Here is an 8,269-nt window from a genome sequence, read left to right as displayed (position 1 = left end):
AGACAAAAATGAATGTGAGAACAGACTCTGAAACTTGATCTTCAAAGCAGACAAGCTAAAGTGCATGGAAGAAATGAAAAAGTAAAAGAGCTGAAGAGAAAATTTCAAAGTACAGCTAAAGAAGATAATAGAATCATACTGAAATGTGCAAAGACCTGGAGTTAGAAAACAAACAGGAAAGAAAATGCTCCTCAATTTTCAAGCAGAAAAAAATTGAAACCTTGACTTACAATACTGAATGGTGCAGAAATCATCAAAGGAAGATGAAAGTAATATACATAATCACTGCACCAAAAGAAATGGTTGATGTTAAACCACTTCAAGATATAATCAGGAACAAGACGTTGGCCAGGAAGGAGTGGCGGAGTGTCACGAGTAGCAACATGTCGCTGCCCACGGAGAAAGCCTCCGAGCTGCTTCAGCTCATCCACCAGCAGCTGAAATAGATGGCTGTCCATGGCAGAATACAAGCAATCCTTGTTGAGACTGTAAGTAAAGAATTATCAACTGATCAACAACAATTATCAACAGAGGATTTGATCAAAGCTCTTAAAAGTAGAGGAATTAATGATGATGTGATGAAATAACTTAATTTTAATACTGACAGTGTTGATCAAGAATGTGCTACCTCTCCAAACAACATGCTTGTTTTACTGATAGACAATCAATGTTTAAAACAAGTTTTGGGTAGAAAATCTTTCTTGGAACATCTGCAAGAACCTGAGCCTTTACCAGGACAAGTTTGTTTGACTTTTACTTTATGTTTACATTTTGGAAACCAATGCCTTCATTCTAAACCTGTTCTGTGTGCCTGTGAACCAGTTTTTTACTTGACATACACAGAGAAATCTTAGGTGATACCACCAGAATGACTGACTCCACAACAGTGCTGTCAATAAGTGATCCAGTTCATATGGTGCTAACTAAAACTGACATACTTGGTGAAACAACTTGGATAACATCCTATTTTCTTGAGTAACTATTAGTTTTGGGTTCAGAAAATAGAGTAACCAACGTTACTGTGGAATTTATGGGTGTATGAATAGAACCAAAGATTTCTATGTGAATTTTAAGTATAAAACTTGAGATGTACCCAACCACTCAATCAAATATTGTCTCAGGAAATAGTAAACACACAGCTTGCTTTGGAATGACAAAAAACTGCAGAGAGAGAATGGTTGTTTCTTGTATATGCTAAACAGTGGTGGATAGAATATTTGCAAATTAGACCCTCACACAATTCATGGATGGTAAAAATAAAAATTTGCTCAGATGAAAAGGGGTTAAGTAGACCAGTTTCTTCCTATATTAGACCACTTTGAGCTAGACGGCTTCTAGATATACTACAAGGCAAGCAACAAGATTTGTTAATGTCTTGAGTTATTAAAGAGTCCCTGTTATTGGTGGAGGAGGTAAACAGGAACAGTGGTGCACTCTGCTGGCCTTTCTCTGTAGACACAAGGGTGACTGTGAAGACCATGCTAACCTTCTGTGCAGCCTTCTTCTAGGATATGGATTAGAAGCTTTTGTCTGTATTGGTACAAAGGCCAAGGGACTACTTGATGCTTGGGTTCTGATTTGTGGAACTGATGGTACCATCACTTTTGAGGAAAGTTTAACAGGACACAGGTACATCCACAAGCGTATCAATCCTGATGAATCTCCACTTGTTGAGCAGCCCACGCTCTTGTGCCCGTATGGAACCATTGGTTGTGTTTTCAGTCATCAGATGTTCCTGGGAAATTGTCAGCCCTCTGACTTAGTGGAAGTGTGTATGTTTTATTTGAATGATGAATCCAAATGAAAACCAATGAATGAAGAAGCAATTAAATCTGTGTGTGCCCCAGGAGCTACAACATCACTTCATGCCTTTCCACCTCTGCGTGCGTCTATGGTAGATGCCTCACTAACAAGTAGAAAATGGAAATGCAGCTACGACTCCTGGTGTCAGAACACAGGAAGAATCTTGGCCTCACTACAGTTTGGGAAGACCAGTTTTCCTATCTTTTATCACCAGCTTGGCTTCCTATGAATTTGAGCTTACAACAAGTATATCTGCAGGCAATGAAGAATTTCAAGATGCCATAAGAAAGGCTGTACTTGATGGTCACACATTTAAAGGATTCCCAATATACTTTGTGTATAGAAATGCAAGGTGTGCATTTGCTACATGTCTTTAATCTCCTATCTGTGAAGAAATAATGTTGCCATGGAGACCAGGTGCGACTAGCAGTTCGTGTCCGAACATTTACATACCCTGAATCTGCATGTTCTGTATGGATCATATTTGCTTGTAAATATCGCTCGGTTTTATAGGACTAACATTTCTATAATACCTGTGTTTTATTGGAATTCTATACATTGTACGTTACTGGTATTTGTTGTTGTTATGAAGTGCCGTCGAGTCGATTCCAACCCGTAGTGACCCTGTATAGGGTTTCCAAGGAGCAGCTGGTGAGCTTGAACCACTGACCTTGCAGTTCAAACGACTTTGTAGTTTGACGCATTAGCCCACAGTGCCACACATTTAGAGGTTCTTTATTTTAAAATCATAATCTGGCTTGGGTGTCATATTTCAATTTGATATATGCTGATAATGTGTGCAAAAATTGCATGTGTAATTAAAAATCAAAGATGAAAAACTTGTATAAATCGGAAAAAAAAAAAAAAAGATATAATCAGGAACCAATGGTACTTATGGAACAAGTCCAAGCTACACTGTAGGCATTGGCAAAGCACAAGCCTCCAGGAATGGAAGGAATACAAATTAAAATCTTTCAAAAACTGATTGAGGACTGGAGTCACTCATTTCTGCCAAGAAATCTGGAAGATGGTTACACGACAAACTGATTGAAAGAGATCCATATTTGTTCCCATGCCAAATGGTAGGGACCCAATAGAATAGAGATACCATTGAACAATATAATTAATATCATATACAAGTAAATGTTTGCTAAAGATAGTTTAAAAATGGTTACAACAATACAGCATCGACAGGGAACTGCCGGAAATTCAAGTTGGGTTCAGAAGAGGGCATGGAACTAGGGATATCTAGTTGCTGGCATTAGATAAAACTTGGCTGAAAGCAGGGGATACAATAAATATGTTTACTTCTACTTTACTGACTATGCAAAGACTTTTGACACTGTGGATCATGACAAACTATGGATAACATTGTGAAGAATGGGTATTACAGAACACGTAAGTGTACTTGTGAGGAGCCTATACATAGACCAAGAAGCAGCTGTTAGAACAGAGCAAGGGGTTTACAATCAGAAAAGGCATGTGCCTGTGTTGTATCCTTTCACCATACTTATTTGATCTGTATGCTGTGCAAATAATCTGAGAAACTGAATTATATGAAGAATAAAGTGGCATATGAATCAGAAGACTCATTAACAACCTGCAATATGCAGATGATACAACCTTAATTGCTGGAGCAAAGAGTACTTAAATTCCTTACTGATGAAGACCAAACACCACACATTTCAATATGGATTTCATCTTAATGTAAAGAAAATAATAATTTTCACAATTGGACCAAATAGCATCATGATAAACGCAGAAAAAAAAAAAAAATTGAAGTTGCCAAAGACTCCATTTTGCTTGGATCTGTAGTCAGCACTCATAGAAGCAACAGTTTAGAAATCAAAAGAAAAATTGCATTAAAGCAAATATTATGCATAAGACCTGTTTAAAGTGTTAAAGAGCAAACAGATTAGTTTGAGTACTAAGGTCTACCTGACCCAAACCATGGTATTTTCAATACCCTCATATGCATGCAAAAGTTGGATAATGAGTAAAGAAGACTGTAGAAGAATTGATGGATTTTAATTTTCTTGTGTTGTTGTTGTTGTTAAGTACTGTGGGGTCAATTCTGACTCATAGTGACCCTGCACATAGTTTCCGAGGCTGTAAATCTGTATGGGAGCAGGAAGCCTCATCTTTCTCCCATAGAATGGCTGGTAGTTTTGAACTGCTGACCTTGAGGTTAGCAGCCCAATTCGTAACCACTACAAAGGATATTAAAAGTGTTATGGTCTTCCAGAACAAACAAAGCTGTGTTGGAAAAAGTACAGTTAAAATGCTCCTTAGAAGGCAGGATGGTGAGACTTTGTCTTTCATACTTCAGACATGTTCTAAAAAGGGAACAGTCCCTGGTGAAGGACATCATATTTGGTAAAGTGGAGGGTCTGTGAAAAAGAAGACCCTCAAAGAGATGGACTGACACAGTGATAGCAGCAATGAACTCAAATATAACAACTGTGAGATTCATGCAGGATTGGGCAGTACTTTGTTTTGCTGTTCATAGTGTCGCTATGAGTTGGAATCAACTCCAAGGCACTTAGCAACAACAACATTTAGGGAGAAGTATCAAACTTCATCTCTCATACTTCGGGCATATTGTCGGGAGGGACCAGTCACTGGAGAAGGATATCATGTTTGGTAAGATGGAGGGTCAGAGAACAGAGGAAGACCCCCCAATGAGATGGATTGCCCAAGTGGCAGCATCAATGGACTCAAGCATGGCAACAGTAGTGAGGTTGGCCCAGGATCGGGCAGTGTTTCCTTTTGCTGTAAATAAGGTCACTATGAGTCGCTATGAGTCGGTACCTACTCGATGGCACCTAACAACAACAAAAACATCTTGGTGGTTAAAGCACTTTAATGCTAACCAGATGATTAGTCTTGGAACCAACCAGCAGTTAGGCAGGAGAAAAAAAAAAAGACAAAAACCTGGCAATCCACTCCCCAAAATCTCTGTGTTGCATGCTAGGTGGCCATAAGCATTTGCTCTCAAGGTCAATTTGAACTGAAAGGTCGGTGGCTGAAACTCACCAGCTACTCCTTGAAAACCCTATACAGGGTCGCTATGAGTCAGAATTGACTTGACAATACTTAACAACAACAGTTAGCCCTAAAAGACAGTTCTACTCTTACTTCCACAATAGCTTTGTGTCTTCAGCAACTCAAAGGAACACAACAACAAAAAAGTAGTCTTTTAGGGAGAGTAATAGACCAACAAACAAATAACAGAAGAACATACAAATCTGTGTTGTAAGAAGTGCAGTCAGAATAATCCTTAGAAGCCAGGTATGGCACTGTAGGATTAGCACTGGACTGCTAACCACAAAGTGGAAGTTCAAACCCATCAGCTGTTCCTTGAAAACCTATACATAGTCCCTATGGGTCAGAACTAACTAGATGGCACTTAACAATAATAAACCAAAGTTTTGGCTTGATAGTTGTTATAATTGGGAATGATTATATTTAGTATCGTCTAAATTTTAAGTGTATTTTAATTATAAAAGCTTTGTTTACTCTTCAATTCTCAACGTTATGTCACTGAGACAGATTAAAAATTATATTTTCCCTTTATCAGCTTTGTCACTGGTTGGGGCACAGGGCATAGAGAGGCATTAAACATAGAAAGAAGGTATTAGGAATTTTCACTTTCATGTTTATTGTTGTTCCTGGTGTTGTATTGTGGGATAAAGCACTGGACCACAAGGTTGGTTTGGACCAGAAGGTCAGTGGTTCAAATTCACCAGTCACTCCTTGGAAATCCTATACAGGGTAGCGTAGTGTTTATGAGTTGGGCTGCTAACATCATTGTCAGCAGTTCGAAACTACCAGGAGTTCCTCTGGGAAAAGATGAGGCTTTCTGCTCCCATAAAGATTTACAGCCTTGGAAACTCTGTGCAGGGTCACTATGAGTAGGAAAGGCAAACTACCACCCATGAGTCAAAAACAGCTTGATAGCACACAACAACAACAACAACAATATGCAATGGCACTTTGCCTGGGCAACAGTAAAGGGTTCACACTCTAGATTTTTTCTCTCTTTTTTTTTTTTTTTTTTTAATTGGCATTCCTATGACCAGCCTCTGAATCCTAGGGTGGCACTGTGGGCTAATGTGCTGGACTGCAAAATCAGTTTGAACTGGGAGGTTCAATCTTGCCAGCCACCCCTTGAAAACAGGGTCACTATGGGTCACAGCAGACTTGGCAGCACTTAACGACAACAACAAAAGTAACATGACCAGATTCACACACCCTTTCATGGGTATTCACAAAAACTGGAAAGTTCTGTGTTCTCAAGCAATTTTTACCCCAATCCTTCCTATGATCTCATGAGTCATTAGTATTACACAGCAGCAATTCTGATCTTAGTTTTGTGTGGTCATTTACCAAGCTTCTGTTTTTGTTGTTAGGTGCCATGGAGTTGCTACTGACTCATGGCTACCCTATGCACAACAGAACAAAACACTGGGCGTTGGTAATCCTTCATTCCCCTGTTCCTCATATCTAGGTTAGGTAATTGCTTCCTAGATTTGCTATCTTGTGTTCTAACTGCTATAATCTTTTCTTTTCTTTTTTTAATTACTCTTTTAGACCCCAGAGTTGTTATTATTAGGTGCTATCAAGTCAGTTCCAATTAATAGTGATGTGACATACAACAGAATGAAATACTGCCCAGTCCTGCACCATTTTCACGATTGTTATGCTTGAGCCCAATGCTGTGGCCACTGTGACAATCCAGCTTGTTGGGGTCTGCCTCTTTTTCACTTATTCTACACTTTACCAAGCATGATGTCCATCTCCAAGAACTGGTACCTCTTGATAACATGCCTGAAGTATGAGAGACGAAGTCACTAACCTAGCTTCTAAGGAGTATTCTGTCTGTTCTTCCAATGTAGATTTATTTGTCCTAGCATTGCATGATAATTTCAGTATTCTTCTCCTACACCATAACTCAAATGCATTGATTCTTCTATAATTTTCATTTTAAATGTCCAACTTTCATATGCATATGAAACTATGGAAAATACCATGCATTGGTGAGTAGGCCTCAAACTGACATTTTTGCTCTTGAATACTTTAAAGGGATCACGTGCAGTTGATTTGACAAATGCAATATGTATTTGATTTCAACTTGCCATTTGGTTACCTCTATATATGGAACCGAGTCCTGGTGTGGCGCTGTGGGTTAACGCGCTGGATTGCAAAGTCAGTTGGAACTACAAGGTCAGCAGTTCAAGCTCACCAGCTGTTCCTTGGAAAGCCTATACAGAGTCGCTATGGGTCGGAACCAACTTGATGTCACTTAACAACAATATATGGAACCAAATCATTATATCAAATTCTTTATATTGAAATATATGGTGTGATTTATATTTCTCTGTCTGACAGAAGCAGCAATTTAAAAATAAAAGTAACACATTTGTAGAAGAAATGTTTTCTTTCTTTCCTGCTTTTCCTTTTTTTTTTTTTTTAATTACCTTTCACTTTCTTCATGTATACTGTCCTTGAAATTTCCCACAGTTCTTCCGGTTTGGGGTCATTTGTGTTTTATGAAGCAAGTCAATCATTTAGTTGGTCTTTAAAATCAAGTATCATATTCAAGGTTTGAACTTTCATAGGAGCAATTGGTGATTTGTTCCACAGTTGGACTCTAGCCCTGTTGTTGTTATTGCTGTTGGTAAGTACCATTGATTTTTTTTCCAACTCAAAGTCACTCTGTATAGGGTTTCTGAGGCGAATTTGAATCGCTGGCCATGAAGTTCAAACCAACCTTACGGTTGAGTGCTTGTCCTATGGAGTCATACCAGAACTCCACATTGGTGTTGTTATACATTCTATTTAGTTTTTGACAAAATGTCCAATTTTCTTAGATTCATACTTCATACAGCCTATGTTTTGATTATTAATAGATGCTTGTACTATTCCTCCTTATTTTGAGTAGCTCCCCATCACTAAATGAAGGTCCCAAAAGTTTCACTGCATTCATGTCTTCATGCTCTGTGCTACTTTGAGGGGCAGATTTTCCCCAATCATAATTTGAGTGCTTTCTAACCTAAGGAACACACCCACTATATGACAGCATTTCCTTGTCTTCATGCCATTTTAAGTACATTATAACAGACAACAACACTAAAACCCTTTCCTAATCAAATTGCTTTGATCTCATTTTTCTTCAGAAATATAATAAAACATAATCCTCTTACTATATGACCTTATTAACCTCAATTCCTACTACTCTGCACCACATTCTCTGACATCTGTTAATTAATACTAGATCCAGTTCAAAAGTTGCATTACTTCTGATAAGTGCTAAGTTGGGGTTGTTGCTATTGTTGTCAAGTGCCATGGAGTCGAACCTGAATCATAGCAACCCTGTATAGGGTTTTGTGTTTCGCAGTCCAGTGCTGATCCTACAGTGCCACACCAGTAGTCCACAATTTGGTGTAATCATTACATAAATAGA

General features: G+C 38.5%; 1 pseudogene; it reads left to right on the top strand.

Moving 5' to 3' along the window:
- Positions 1–383: 383 nt before the first annotated feature.
- LOC102818332 lies at positions 384–2,316 on the top strand (annotated as a pseudogene).
- Positions 2,317–8,269: the final 5,953 nt, after the last annotated feature.

This window comes from Chrysochloris asiatica, unplaced genomic scaffold (genome assembly GCF_000296735.1).
Source record: "Chrysochloris asiatica unplaced genomic scaffold, ChrAsi1.0 scaffold00217, whole genome shotgun sequence".
In the NCBI taxonomy this organism is placed as follows: Eukaryota; Metazoa; Chordata; class Mammalia; order Afrosoricida; family Chrysochloridae; genus Chrysochloris; species Chrysochloris asiatica.
This window is presented reverse-complemented; position numbering and strand designations above follow the sequence as displayed.